The sequence below is a fragment of the Lissotriton helveticus genome, chromosome 2_1, assembly GCF_964261635.1.
Source record: "Lissotriton helveticus chromosome 2_1, aLisHel1.1, whole genome shotgun sequence".
In the NCBI taxonomy this organism is placed as follows: domain Eukaryota; kingdom Metazoa; phylum Chordata; class Amphibia; order Caudata; family Salamandridae; genus Lissotriton; species Lissotriton helveticus.
Window position 1 is genome coordinate 471,568,293 of NC_136059.1, and position 14,447 is coordinate 471,582,739.

The following is a 14,447-nucleotide window of genomic DNA, read 5'->3' on the forward strand; positions in this document are numbered from 1 at the left end:
GGGACTGGTACCGAAGAAGGAGTTGGGAAAATATCGCCTTATACATAATTTTTCCAGCCCACCTGGCCAGTCAGTCAGGGGTTAAATCCAGATTTGTGTGCAGTGCGATACACCACTTTTGACACGGCGATTCAAAAATTACAGAGACTAGGTGAGTGCGTGCTGATGGCCAAATCAGATATTGAGTTGGCTTTTCGCTTTTTGCCAGTGCACCCGGAAGACACTAGGTTGCTAGGTTTCACGTTTGATGGCAAATTCTTTATGGACCTATGTATGCCTATGGGGTGTTCCATTGCATGTGTGGTTTTTGAAGCATTTAGTCGTTTTTTGGAATGGACAGTGCGAGATGTGGTAGGAACGCAAGAGGTGGTGCATTACTTGGATGATTTCCTATTTATGGGGCCACCTAGCTTGTCAGCCTGACAGGAGTCGTTGGTGGGATTCCAGGGCATAGCGGAGGCATTGGAGGTGCCCTTGGCGGAGGAGAAAACGGAGGGCCCAGAAACACGAATAACCTTCCTGGGCGTCGAGATAGACACATTTGCAGAAGTGTGCAGACTACCTCAAGGCAAAATAAGGGCTTTTCAAACTTCATTGGATGAGTGTTTAAGGGCACGCAAGGTCACTAATTGAAGTGTTGGTGGGGCAACTCAATTTGCGCTGCGGGTTATACCCATGGGCAGGGTCTTTTCGAGAAATATAGCCAGGGAAATGTCAGGTTTAAGGGCAAAACACCACCACAATAGGCTATCAGCGGAGATGAAGGATGACTTGGTCACGTGGAGAGATTTCTTGGAGCGTTTCAATGGATCGGTAATTTGGCAACAACTGGCGCAGGCGAAAGGTGAGCTATAGCTTTACACAGATGCAGCAGGGAGTGTCGGTTTTGGGGCAGTGCTAGGCTCAAGGTGGTGTATGCAGCATTGGACAGCGGAGTGGGTCAGGATGGGATTGGTCTACAATTTTACATTCTTAGAGTTGTTTCCCATAATTGTGGCATTTCAGATATGGGGCGCTTTTCTAGAAAAAAAGCGCATTGTGTTTTGGTCGGACAGTATGTCGGTAGTTCTGGAGGTGAACAGTCAAAGGGCAAAATGTCTGTGGGTACTCCGTTTGCTAAAAGAGCTGGTGCTGGGTTGCCTCAGACGTAATGTGTATTTTACTGCCAAACATGTACCAGGTGTGGATAATGCAGTAGCTGATGCCCTGTCTCATTTTAAGTTGACAGAATTCAGAGCGTGATGGTCACAAGCGGAGGTTCAGATGACGGTCTTCCCGGAAAGCCTGTGGAAGCTTGGTGCCCCGTTGCTCCCGACCTCATAGCGGCGTTGGTTGCGCCCAAGACTAAGTGTATGTATGAGAAGGCATGGCAGGTATACTTAGCAGTTGTACAGGGAGATGGGGGTGCAGAGGAATTCACACCGCAGGGGGGGCTTCTGTTCATAGTTCATCAGAGAGAAGGGAAGGTTGCTGGCTCTGGTTAGGAGGCAGTTGTCGGCAGTTGCCTTCTTTGCAGGATTAAAAGGGGTAGTGGATCCTACTAAGGACATTAGAGTTAGACGGGCTATAAAAGGTTGGGAACGACTGGCTCCAAGGGTGAAGGATAACAGGAGACCCATAGACGCCAGTAGGTTGGTAAATATCTTGGGAGTTTTACCACAGGTCTGTTTGTCACCATATGAAGTGCATCTGCTGAGATTAGCGAATTCCTTAGCCTTTTTCGGGGCATTTCGGATATCTGAGATAGTACCAAGCACTAAGGCAGACAGAAAAGAGGGAATCAGCATGGGTGATGTGGTGGTGGCCGCTGACGTACTTCAGGTCAGAGTAAGGAGGTCAAAAACGGACCCGCTAGGGAAAGGCATTTGGGTCCAGCTAAGAGCAGTGCAAGGGGCATGTTATTGCCCGGTGGTGTTGTAGAGAGGTACCTGCAGATGAGGCCTGGGTGCAGAGATAGGCTTCTTTTACATGCAGATGGCACGCCTCTGACAAGATTTCAGTTCACGCGATTGTGTAAACACGCGTTGGGACTGTTGGGCGAGGAGACTGCTCATTTCACATCACATTCATTCCGAATTGGGGCGGCTACTACAGCAGCTAAATTGGGTCTATCATCGGAAACAATCAAGAGGGTGGGCAGATGGAGTTCGTCTTGTTTTGAGCGTTACGTCAGACCACAGCTGGTGTAGTTAGGAGTCGGGGTTTTGGCGATTTTGTAATTATGCCCATCTCTTTTTCTTTCTATTTTTGCACACGCACATGCAGCGGTGGCAAGTCAGTGGACGCAAGTATGCTGGTGTGGAGATTTGGTCATACGCAGAGCATGGCAATGGTTCAATGACTCCAGGGAATTGAGAATGCAAAGGGCCAATGGAGTCAATCATAATTGGATAGGGATTGATGGGCAATGTGTGTAGGATGTAACAGCCCATTTGCAGAGGGCACTCGACAAGGGTATGCATATTCCAAATGTGCTGGTGATTCACTCGGGAGGTGAAGGCATGATTCCAGAGGGCAGGAGGGGAGTGAAGGAGGCCCTGTTCTCTACCTTCTCATGGGTGAGGAGAGTATTACCAGACACCACCATATTTTGGTCAGAGGTACTCACTCGTAGAGTTTGGGGTGATGACCTGCCACCATCCGCAGTGAACACGTCTGTGAGAAATCTGAATCGGGAGGTAGCAAAACTGTTGAGAGGTTCGCAGATACGTTCCATTAGGCAAAGTTTGCTGCAAGAATTAAACTCTGATTTGTATCGGGCAGAGGGGTTACATCTGTCCAGGGCAGGGTTGGAATTGTTTGTCTAAACCATACTGGGGGCCATAGCGTTGTATATAAAAAGTGAAGCCCAGAGCGTTACTACAGGAAGGTGTAGCAGCTCTTGGGGGGAGGACAAGAGCACCAGTGGGCTCCTTGCCCTCTGGCGGGGTACGGGACAAGAGAAATAGGCTGGGGACTTCTTTTTGGCAGAAACTGGCTGACCATGCAACAGGGAGGCAGTCATTGGGGCTCTGGGCTGGCGGGAGAGGGGGCCGTCCTGCTGGTGGTCCTGGACTCTCCGGCCGTACCCTAGTAGCCGGTGCTTGGAGGAAGCAACATGGTACCTCATATGGAAGTAGTGGTAAGGGATTGGGTTGTGTCCTGCTGGTACAACACACCTCAAGAGTGGATCTAGAAATGCCGAATTTTAAATACATGGTAACCTGTGGCGCATATGTATACCGCGCCTCCTTACGTTCAGTAATGGAAGTTTGTTATGGTTAATAAAAATGGTAAAAGTTGAAGGTTTATCAACAAATAAAGATGGTGTTATTTGACAAGTAATAAAAGCTACGCATTGAACACCAATCACTTGTAAAGTGTCTTTGTGGTGGGGGGGGTGTTGTGGACGAATGGCACATGATATCCCCACTAAAGGAAAGCCAAAATAAATGCAAGATGACGGCATGCGGGCGCTCGGAAGCATGTTGAGTAGATGGGCTGATGAGCGGCCTTACCTTAATGGTGAAGTCAAGCGGTCTCTGCGGTCCCAGGAACAGGAAGAGTTCTGGGACAGGCCACTGTCAAATATAATGATTCTCAGATTGACGTCAGAGTGTTTCTGTCACAGAGTGCTGCTGACGCACGGGGGAAACAGAAAAGTTACTAAACAAAGGATCATGAAGAATAAAGCATATTCATGTAGGTCCAAAAAATCGAAAGCAGCCGTATTCGAGCTTGAAGTGTAAAAAGGAGGATACAAAATCTCAGTAAATAAAGTAATTACATTGGGATAAGGAAGGTGGCAATGGAAGAGTTACTATTAGAAACATGTGAGAGTCAAGGATATTTAACTTTGAATTACAAACAAACACTTAATTCCTGTCTTCAGAGGAATGTAGGAGAATAAATAAATTTGAGAATTAGATTTTCATCTGAAATTGATGAAGTCAGGTCATACTCATCTTGTGTGCATGGTCACTAGGTCCCTTCCGAAAGTCATGTTTTGCAGTTGAGCCTAGATTAATGGATAAAGAGTGTAGATAAAAGTGAGAGGCCAAATCCACTGAGGATGTTAAATGGGGAGTATTAACACATCCTAGTACAGTGTGTGAGATATAGGTCATATCATAAGAAAAAGAAAAAGAACATGCGTGCCCATGGGTGCTACCAGTGCACTAGAGGGGGGCTGGTATATTGGTTACCCAATGCCATACCCTTTGTAATGGATGATAGAGCATAAAAGGTACAGTTTGTGTATTTTAATACAGCCAATAATGCATTTCTGCATCTTTCTCGGTTGCCCCCTCAGGAGGAGGGGTTCACAACTTCAAGATCAAAAAATGTAAAGGTCTTTCTATGAGGATGAAATTCCTGGTTGTGTTCGGTCAGTGGGGGTCCCACATCTTCTTTGTTGATGTTACGGTAGTGTTCAAGAATTCTTGTTTTGAGTGCCCTGATTGTACTGCCTACATAGATTTTATTACATGGGCAGGTTAAGATGTAGATTGTGTACGTTGAAGTGCAAGTGATACTATCCCTAATTTTCAGAGTAGTATGTGAATCATGCTTGTATTCCACTTATTTGTTGGCCCACAGTTTGCACGCATTGCAGTCGTGGCAAATGTAGAAGGCACAGGGCTTGGTCAAGAAATTGGTTTGTATTTTATTCCGTTTGTCGACAAATTACGATGTGCACAGAATTTGTTTAAGATTTTTGACTCTCCTGAACCCCATTTGTGGGAAGTTGTCCATCTGGTTCATTAGTGATGAATTATTAGTCAGGAGATTCCAGTGTCTTTTTAAGATCTTTTGGATACAGTGGGACCATTATGATGTAAAGCTTTCTTATATTTCAGCTTTGAATCCTGCGAGTAGTTTCTCCCCCAATGTCTTTCCAGAGCTTTACACTTGTTTTTCTCAATTTTTTGTTGTTCCGTAAACCAAGGGGCTGGAGGATGGTGACTGTAAGATTTTTTAGTAGACAGTTGGAGACAATGATCAATTGAGTTAGAAGTCCAATTATGTATTGTACCCAAAGAGGTAGTTGACATATGATTGATGGTAGGGACACTATTAGAAAGGAGCTTATTAAAAGCTTCCATATCTAATTTACCACAATTCCGAGATCTTTGAGGAGTACAACGGCGGCTGCAATCGGATTTACCGGAAATGTACAGTGAAACTTAACTGCAAAGTGATCTGACCAACATGGAGGAAGAGTGGGACAGCACTGAAGGTAAGATAAGTTGGAGAAGATGGGATCCAACAGATGGCCATCAATGTGCGCCGGGCCAATGTTATAAAGCAAACGTTTTAGTGCTGCAAGGTCTGCGATCAGTGTACTGCTGACTGCACATTGAAATTTATCAAGATATAAATTAAAATCACCCAAAATAGTGAAGTTTGCCGCTTTAAGAAGATATGGAGTGACTAGATCTGGAAGTGAGGAAACCCAGGAACCTGATGTTCCTGGGGGCCGATAGACGAGAATGCCTGAAAAAGTCAATTGCGGTGTCATCGTGATTTTAAATAGACCTGCCTCACTACTTAAAAAAGGTAGATCTTCTAACTTGCATTGATAAGATTTATCATAAATTATAGCAATGACTCTACCCTTGCCAAGACCTCTATCTCTCCTAACTATAGTATTGTTAGGTGGTAAGGCCGAAACGACATCAGGACCTGAACTTGTATGTAGCCACGTTTCGATAAGGAAGATGGCATCTGGATGTTCACTATTTAAAAGATCAAAGATATCCATCTTATGTTTTGGAAGGGAGCGACAATTGATATTCCAGAATGTAAAGACCTTGTTAGGAGAATTACTGCCCAGCGAGGAAAGATTAACTTTTGGAAGCGGGGCAGAATTCAGAATTAAGCTGCTCTGTTCATTAGAGAGTGTTGCACAAAAAGTGAAGTTACAGCAAGGGCAGATAAAAGAGTTATCTAAAGGATGACATATATTACAATCAGGATGGGCAGTAAAAAGATATTCCAACAGCTGTTCAGTAGAATACTGTATAAAGTTATTAGAGTGACCAAACTTTTGGCCAGAATTGGCCCCGGTCCCGTCTGGGCACAGACAGGCGCAGACGGGCTTGCCTTCGGCGCGCCCGCTGCGCGTATTCATCATGGAATTTTTAAGTATCATGGTGTCGGAAAACTAGACCGCTCACCAGTGGAAGTGGGAAAAATGGCCTAACCGGAAGCATGTGAATAATCCCTCCGCACAAACGGCGATCAGCCACGGTGGACCAGGGCGTAATCGATTGACGATGCAAGAGAGCAATGAACAATGTGCAAATGGCAGCAGGTATTAAAACACAATGACAGTAGTTTTAAAATATTAAAAGGAGCAAGATAAAAACCACACTGAAGTGAGAGTGCTAAGGTCCTAAGCAATGTTAGCATCTAAACAACAAGAAAATTAAAAAGCATTATCAGCGAAAGGACATTCAGCAGAGCTTACTTGATCCGTAAATCACTATATCCAGAAAATATATTTGGGTAGAGGAAACGTTGCTAGTTGTTCAAATGTTCCGCCTCTTTGTATTGATGTTGCATAATAATTCTGTAAGTGCAATCTCTGGTCCCTGCCAGATGCACAGAATATCGACAATATAACGCTCCCAATAGACTATATAGGGGGTGTATTCAGCTAAATTATCATCCCACAGCCAGTATTTCTCCACAAATCCATAAGGATGCATACATTTGGTGGAGCACATTTTGCTCCCAGCACTCCCCTGTGTTTGTAGATAGTATTTTGAATTGAATGTGAATACATTGTTAGTGAGACAAAAGTATACCATATCTAGAATCATATTGTTATCTAGCGCCGGAAACAACGACATCACTCCATCGCAAGAACTCTGCAACTCGCTCGCCTCGTTCTTCCACAGCAAGATCGCAGACATACACAACAGCTTCAGCACACAGCTGACGCACCCTACGACCACACCAACGCCCCCCACCACCACCATCCGCGCCTGGACCCCGGTCAGCACCGAAGACGCCATCCGCACGATGAACACCATCCACTCCGGATCACCAACCGACCCCTGCCCTCACCACGTCTTCAACAAGGCCGACTCCATCATCGCACCCCACCTCCGAGACATCATCAACACCTCCTTCGACACCGCCACCTTCCCAGAGAGCTGGAAGCACGCCGAACTCAGTGCCCTACTGAAGAAACCATCAGCGGACCCCACCAACCTCAAAAACTACCGTCCCATCTCGCTCCTTCCTTTCCCTGCCAAAGTCATCGAGAAGACAGTCAACAGACAGCTGGCCGCCTTCCTCGAGACGAATGGATCCCTCGACCACTCACAGTCCGGTTTCAGAGCCAACCACAGCACCGAGACCGCCCTCATCGCAGCCACTGACGACATCCGAGCCCTGCTCGACAACGGGGAAAGAGCGGCACTCATCCTCCTGGACCTCTCCGCAGCGTACGACACCGTCTGCCACCGCACGCTAGTGCAGCGCCTCACCGACATCGGAATCCAGGAGAAGGCACTGGAGTGGATCATCTCCTTCCTTGCCGGAAGAACACAGAGAGTCCGCCTCCCCCCGTTCAGATCCGAGGCCACCGAAGTCATCTGCGGCGTACCGCAAGGATCATCGCTCAGCCCCACCCTCTTCAACGCCTACATGAGCCCCCTCGCGGCCATCGCACGCCAACACAACCTCAACATCATCTCCTACGCCGACGACACTCAGCTGATCCTCTCCCTCACCAACGACCCCGCCACCGCCAGAACCAACCTACACAAAGGGATGAAAGACGTAGCCAAGTGGATGACGAACAGCCGCCTGAAACTGAACTCAGATAAGACGGAATTCCTCATCCTGGGATCATCACCCTCCGCCTGGGACGACTCCTGGTGGCCCCCTGCCCTGGGCATCGCACCCAAACCAACGGACCACGCACATAACCTGGGCTTCATCCTAGACTCCTCCCTCTCGATGACCAGACAAGTCAACACCGTCTCCTCGTCATGCTTCAACATCCTACGCATGCTACGCAAGATCTTCCGGTGGCTCCCCACAGAAACCAGGAAGATGGTCACCCAGGCACTAGTCACCAGCCGTCTGGACTACGGAAACACCCTTTACGCCGGAACCACAACCAAACTTCAGAAAAGACTCCAGCGCATTCAGAACGCCTCAGCACGACTCATCCTGGACATCCCCCGACACAGACACATCTCCGGACATCTGAGAGACCTGCACTGGCTCCCCGTCAACAAGAGAATCACGTTCAGACTCCTCACCCATGCACACAAAGCTCTCCACAACCAAGGCCCCAGATACCTCAACGACCGCCTGACCTTCTACACTCCCACCCGCCAGCTACGCTCTACCAGCCACGCCCTCGCCGCCGTTCCCCGCATCCGAAGAGCCACCATGGGAGGAAGATCCTTCTCCTACCTGGCTGCCAAGACGTGGAACTCCCTCCCCGTCCACCTCCGCCTGACCCAAGACCACCTCTCCTTCAGGAAGCAACTCAAGACCTGGCTGTTCGAGCAGTAGCGGACCCCCCTCCCCCAAGCGCCTTGAGACCCTCCGGGTGAGTAGTGCGCTATACAAATGCTATGATTGATACAAATGGTATGATTGATTGATAGATTCCAGAAAGTGAACGGGTTTGGTGGCTAACGATTTTCGCACTGCTTCCATTCCATCTTCATGACAAATTGAAGTGTAGAGGCTTACTACATCAATTGTGGCTAGAAAGCACTCTTCATTCCATGGGGTGTTATTCAGTTTGAGTAGGATGTCTTTTGTATCCCAAATGTAGGATGGGAGGTCCTTCATAAAGGGTTGCAGCTGATAGTCAATGTACTCTCCCAATTTAGAGCAGACAGAGTTGATGCCTGCAATAATAGGTCTTCCTGGTGGGTTGGAGTTACATTTGTGTATTTTCGGCAGGAGGTATAGCGTTGGCATGGTTGGATGTTCTATATATAGTTCATTGCATTACTCCAAAGTTAGTAAATTGTTTGTATACCAGGAGTCTAGTTTATTTTCCGGTCCTGGAGCATTTTTATTGCGGGATTGGCGGCTATGTCCATGTAACAGGTTGTATTTTTCAACTGTCTCTGTGCTTCTGTTATGTAGTCATCAGCGTGTAATAGTACTCCTTGACCCCCTTATCAGCTTCCTTAATTACCACTTCTGGGAGGTTCCTCAATTCATTGAGGGCTTTTAATTCATCGTTTGGCAGGTTCTTTGGGAGGAAGCATTTTCTCTTCTGATATTTTTGATGTTCGGCTGTTAGGACTTTGGAGACGGCTGTGTAGAACAGATCGATGGTGTAGCCCGGGGCATTTGAGGGCAGAAAATGGATTTGGGAGTAATCTTACTGGTGGTGGGGGATGTTGTATCTATACCCAAACCATGTGCTAATGTGAGGGAAGTTGATTGATCATCTGGATCATTGGCTAGGGTAGTCAGTAAGTGTATATTTTCCAGATCTTGAACTGCTAGGGGACTAGTAATCGGTGCTCTGCCTTCTTTCTGAATAAGTGGTCTATTGTGAAAGAATGCCATCAACTTCAGTTTGCGTGTGAATTTGTACAAGTCTATCATAGTTTTGGTAAGATCCCAAAATGCTGTGAGGCAAAATGATAAGCCCCTGTTAAGAATTCCTGCCTGTGGGGTGGTGTTTTGATGGCCCGGGATATTGACCATCAGGTTATTCGATCCTCTTTGTTCGATGTCCTGTTTCTTCCACACTCTGGTCGTTATTCCTGCAGTTGGTCTTGGCGTTGATGTACTTGGGTATTTTCTGATGGGGTTCTGGTGTCTTGATTAGATTGATTCCGGAACACTAAGCGGTGCCTTAGGACCGCCTCTAAAAAAATTAACCCCTACTTTGGTTGTTGTGGCTATAGTTTCAGATCCTAGTGATTCAGCTTCAGAGCTGGTGATCGTATCGTACGTCTGTCTGGTCTGTGATTTTGATGCTCCTTTTGGGATATTATCGTAACATTCCTCAATGGCCAGACTCACCCCCATTCTGGCAAGTCGGGCCCCAGAACGCTGATGTGCGGCTTCTTCCTGCACTGCAGCTTCACGACGTGGGTTACTCCTCTGTACCTGCTGCATGTGGAGACTCCGGTCGAGCCCCTCCTCTCGCCGCCACTCTCCGGCGGTACACAGCTGCTGTGAGCGGTCACAAGGCTCCGTCTCTTTCAGTGCCGGCACGCAGGGCTTCTCCTTCTCTATAACAGGAGGCCCCACCCACCAAGAAAGACAAGATGGCCGCCTGGTAGGAGCTCCCGTTAAGAGCTCCCAGTGCTCGGGATCCCATTTAGGGCTTTATCCCTGTTAGCACCCATCAGTCCTCGCTAAAAGTAACTGGAAAAATAACAAAAGTAACTGGAAAACAACAAAAGTAACTGGATTGCCCGGATTGCCCGCTTACCTGATCGACGGAGGTTTGAACCTGCAAAGCCCAGAGGAGGGCTACTGAACACTCGCCTTCAGGCACCCCCATCGCGCGGCGGGACTGTGAGGCTGAAACTCCAGGAGCCTGCTGAGCCTGCACTTCCCCACGGATCATTGCTGCAGCAGAGGAGTTCCTGCGGCGTCGGAGGGCTGAGAGAGGCCCCCCTCCCGTCCGTTCCATGGCAGAAGACGCTGGTTGCTATGCCGGGACTACAAAGGGACGAGACCACGACAACGGATCCGCCCGCCCGCTCCACTGCACCGGAGCAAATGCAGTCTGATACTGGGCTGAGCGGATGAGGTTTCCGAGAGCCTGCCTGCATTGGCTCCTACCCCGCGAATCATCGCTGCGGCTGGACACGGCAAGCCCCCCCAACGTGCTGCTGGGACTGAGCGGCTGAGGTTCCAGGAGCCTGCCTGCACTGGTCACAGCAGAGGAGTCCCAGCGGTGTCGGAGGGCTGAGAGTGGCCCCCCCCTCCCGCCTGCTCATAGGCGCAGGTCGCTGATTGTTCTGCCTGGACTGGCCAAGGTGACAACGCCAAGGTGCCTGAACTGGCCAGGACGAGGCCACGACGGCGGACCCTCCCGCCCGCTTCACAGCACTGGAGGCTGGATGCGGGACCAGGAGGGACGCCGGCTGAGTGGAGCCTGCCCCTGGCGGCACCGGAGGATGGATGCGACCGTAGGTGTGGCGCCGCTGCCCGGAGGAGCTGCTGAAGTGAGCCCTGGGACCAACGAGAGCTAGAGAGCCGACAGGAGCCTGCCCCCACCGGCACCGGGAGTGGATACTCGGTAATGAGTTTCCCCACAGCTCAGGGATCTGAAGGTTTGGAACCCCTATGGTAAACATTTGAGCTCACGTCGCCTGGAAGATCTGGAGCCCTGAGGCAAACACACAGCGCACATATAGCTGCTTTCGGAAGGATATGCGTCACACCTGGATTAAAACATTGCAGCCTCAAATATTCTGCTGGCAAGCCCAACACGCTTACGGAGGCATAAGGTATTTATTTCACCCCACCCGCCTGCTCACATTTTTAGACTACCTCCTTTGTGCAAAATGGCTGGGGCCATAAAACTGCTCACATTTTTTAAACTACCTCCTTTGTGCAAAATGGCCGGGGCCATAAATGTGTAGAAATAAAGCCCCCTCCGGTACCTTTGATGTCCACGAGGCTCCTCAGCCTAACTCCCCCACACAAGACCACCAGAAATAGAGATTAGACTCCCTCCCAGCAAGCTATGAGAAGTGCTTGCTCAAATAGAAAGTGAAACTGTCCTTCCCTGGGCTCAAAGTAATAGCAGCAGACAGAGGACTAATACTTCTATCTTCCCCATCGGTTCGGCCATCTTAGTCTGCCTATCTTTGGGCGACCATCATGGACCAGTCATTTCTACCATCGGACCTAAGGCCTTTTAGATTATTCTTATCGCCTGCACAATTTACACAGCTTGATGTTCTCACGTCGGACTATGATAGAGTGTCTGCCTTTTTACAGTGGTATTATACTACTATATTCCTAAGTGTATCCAGCACATTTCACTTTTCTGCACCTATTGCTACCTCATATATTTTTGCCTTTTACAATGGCATTATATTTTTATTTTTATTTTTATATCCCTAATTGTATCTTGCACGTCCCACTTTTTCGTCACCTGTAATGCACCTATTGCTACCTCATATTTTTTGCTGCTCACTAATGTCACTTGTTTCATATAATCTTTGTTTGCAATTGTATTTTGCTACTGACTCATATACCTCACATATTTTTGACTATTCACTATTGTCACTTTCGACTTAGGTATTTTACTGTCTACACAGTTATTTTATTCCAGTAAATGGTCATTATAATATTTCTACTTTATTCTGCACTTGGTTGTAACCCACATCGAATTCACTTTTATTCCTGTAATGTACCGACGAATATCTCATATAGACTTGGCACATGATGTAACCTGCACCCATTACACTGTTCTTTCCCGTATACACGGATGACTACCTCATATATTTTAGTTGCCCATTGGTGTCACCCCTGCTCCATGTAACTTACTGTCTGCATTTGTATTCTGCTCACATATATATCATTATTGTGCACCTTACATTTGTGCAACTGACACCATGCAAGTCTTAGTCCTGTATGCACTGATTACTACCTCAAACACCTTGGCCGCTCACTAGTGTCACTTCTGTTCCATGCAACTGGCTATTATTGTCTGCATCTGTATTTGGCTCCAGTATAGCATTTCTATGCACCCTACACTTGTGTAACCTGCACCCATTTCAAACGTTATTCCTGTAAACACCGATTACTACTATTGTATTCTGCTCACATATATCATTATTGTGCGCCTTACATTTGTGCAACCGACACTCATCTCAAGTCTTAGTCCTGTATGCACTGATTACTACCTCATACACCTTGGCCGCTCACTAGTGTCACTTCTGTTCCATGCAGCCGGCTATTATTGTCTGCATCTGTATTTGGCTCCAGTATAGCATTTTGATGCGCCCTACACTTGTGCAACCTGCACCCACTTCAAACCTTATTCCTGTAAGCACCGATTACTACCTCATATACTTTGGCTGCTCACTAGTGTCACTGTTTGGTCCTTGCTAGTGGCTATGAATGTGCACCCTCCCACACCTACCTACACTCTCATCCCAACATGGAATCCATCGGCAAGCACACATATAGAATCAACTACCCACCCGCACTCACCAAAAAAGCCGCTAAACGCTTTAAACACAACTTCCTGAGGTCCCACCCTGAAACTTCCTTTGCAGACACCTACTTCTCACCAGTCAATGGTTCACTGAACAGTGATATCATCTTCCATACCACACGCAGAGTCCAATGGAGAAAATCGTTCCTCAGCTTACTCACCGTATCCACCTCCAGGAAATTCGCGCATGGCCTAAAACTCGACATCACACCATCCCAACTCTTCCCGGGCAGAAGCACCATCACTATCTACAATAACGGGATTATCCTAATTCAACCCACAGACAGGAACCTGGAACTACTAGACAACCTGTTCCCCACGTTCAAACAACACCTCTCCAATCATCGGACCCCCGCTCATAGCACCTTCAGTCCTATCACCCTTGACTTCACAGCCCCCAACCACAACCCTTCTAACATAGCTCAACCCCAAAACGACACGCACCCTTCCTCCACCCCCGGCACCTTAGACATTCACCCACCTAATGTAGCTACCTCACACTCCTCAATCACAGTCTTAGATCCCTTGCCCACATACTCCAGCGGCACCCCCTACCCCCCCACCAACCTCACCTTGACCTCCACTCATACCACTCCCATTCCTGTCACCCCTGACACCATAGCCTCAAACCACAAGCATTCTAACCTAGCCCAGCCCCAAAACGACATGAACCTCTCCTCTACCCCCGGTACCTTAGTCATTCACCCACCTACTGTAGTTACCCCACACCCCTCAAGCACAGACATAGATGTCTCCCCCTCATACACCAACCACCTCACCCCTCCCCCTCATACACCAGCCCTCATTCCCATTCCTTTTACCCCTGACACCACTGCTCCCACCCGCAACCCGCCTAACCTAGATCAGCACCAGACCGACACGCACAAAGACAAACCCCACCCTTTATCCCCCATCCTCAGCCCCCACTTCCACCCATTAACTAATCACACAGAACACACCACCTACATTAACTTAACTCCACCCCCTCAAAAAAGAACCATCTACAATCCCACTTCCCCCCCATTCTCACCCCCCACTACCCAACTTACACCCCATCACCACCAACATACGCCCATCCTCCACCTGCTCTCTCCGCCTACCACCAATACTCTCATCCATACCACCAACCTCCCCCCTATGTCATCCACGCCCAATCCTCCCATCCCCACCTCCAACACATATCCCACTCTGGACTACATTACGGCCTCCCTCCACCAGCTCAAAGAAGACATTCACATCATCAAACAACAACTACTCTGCACACACTCCAGTCACCCCCCAC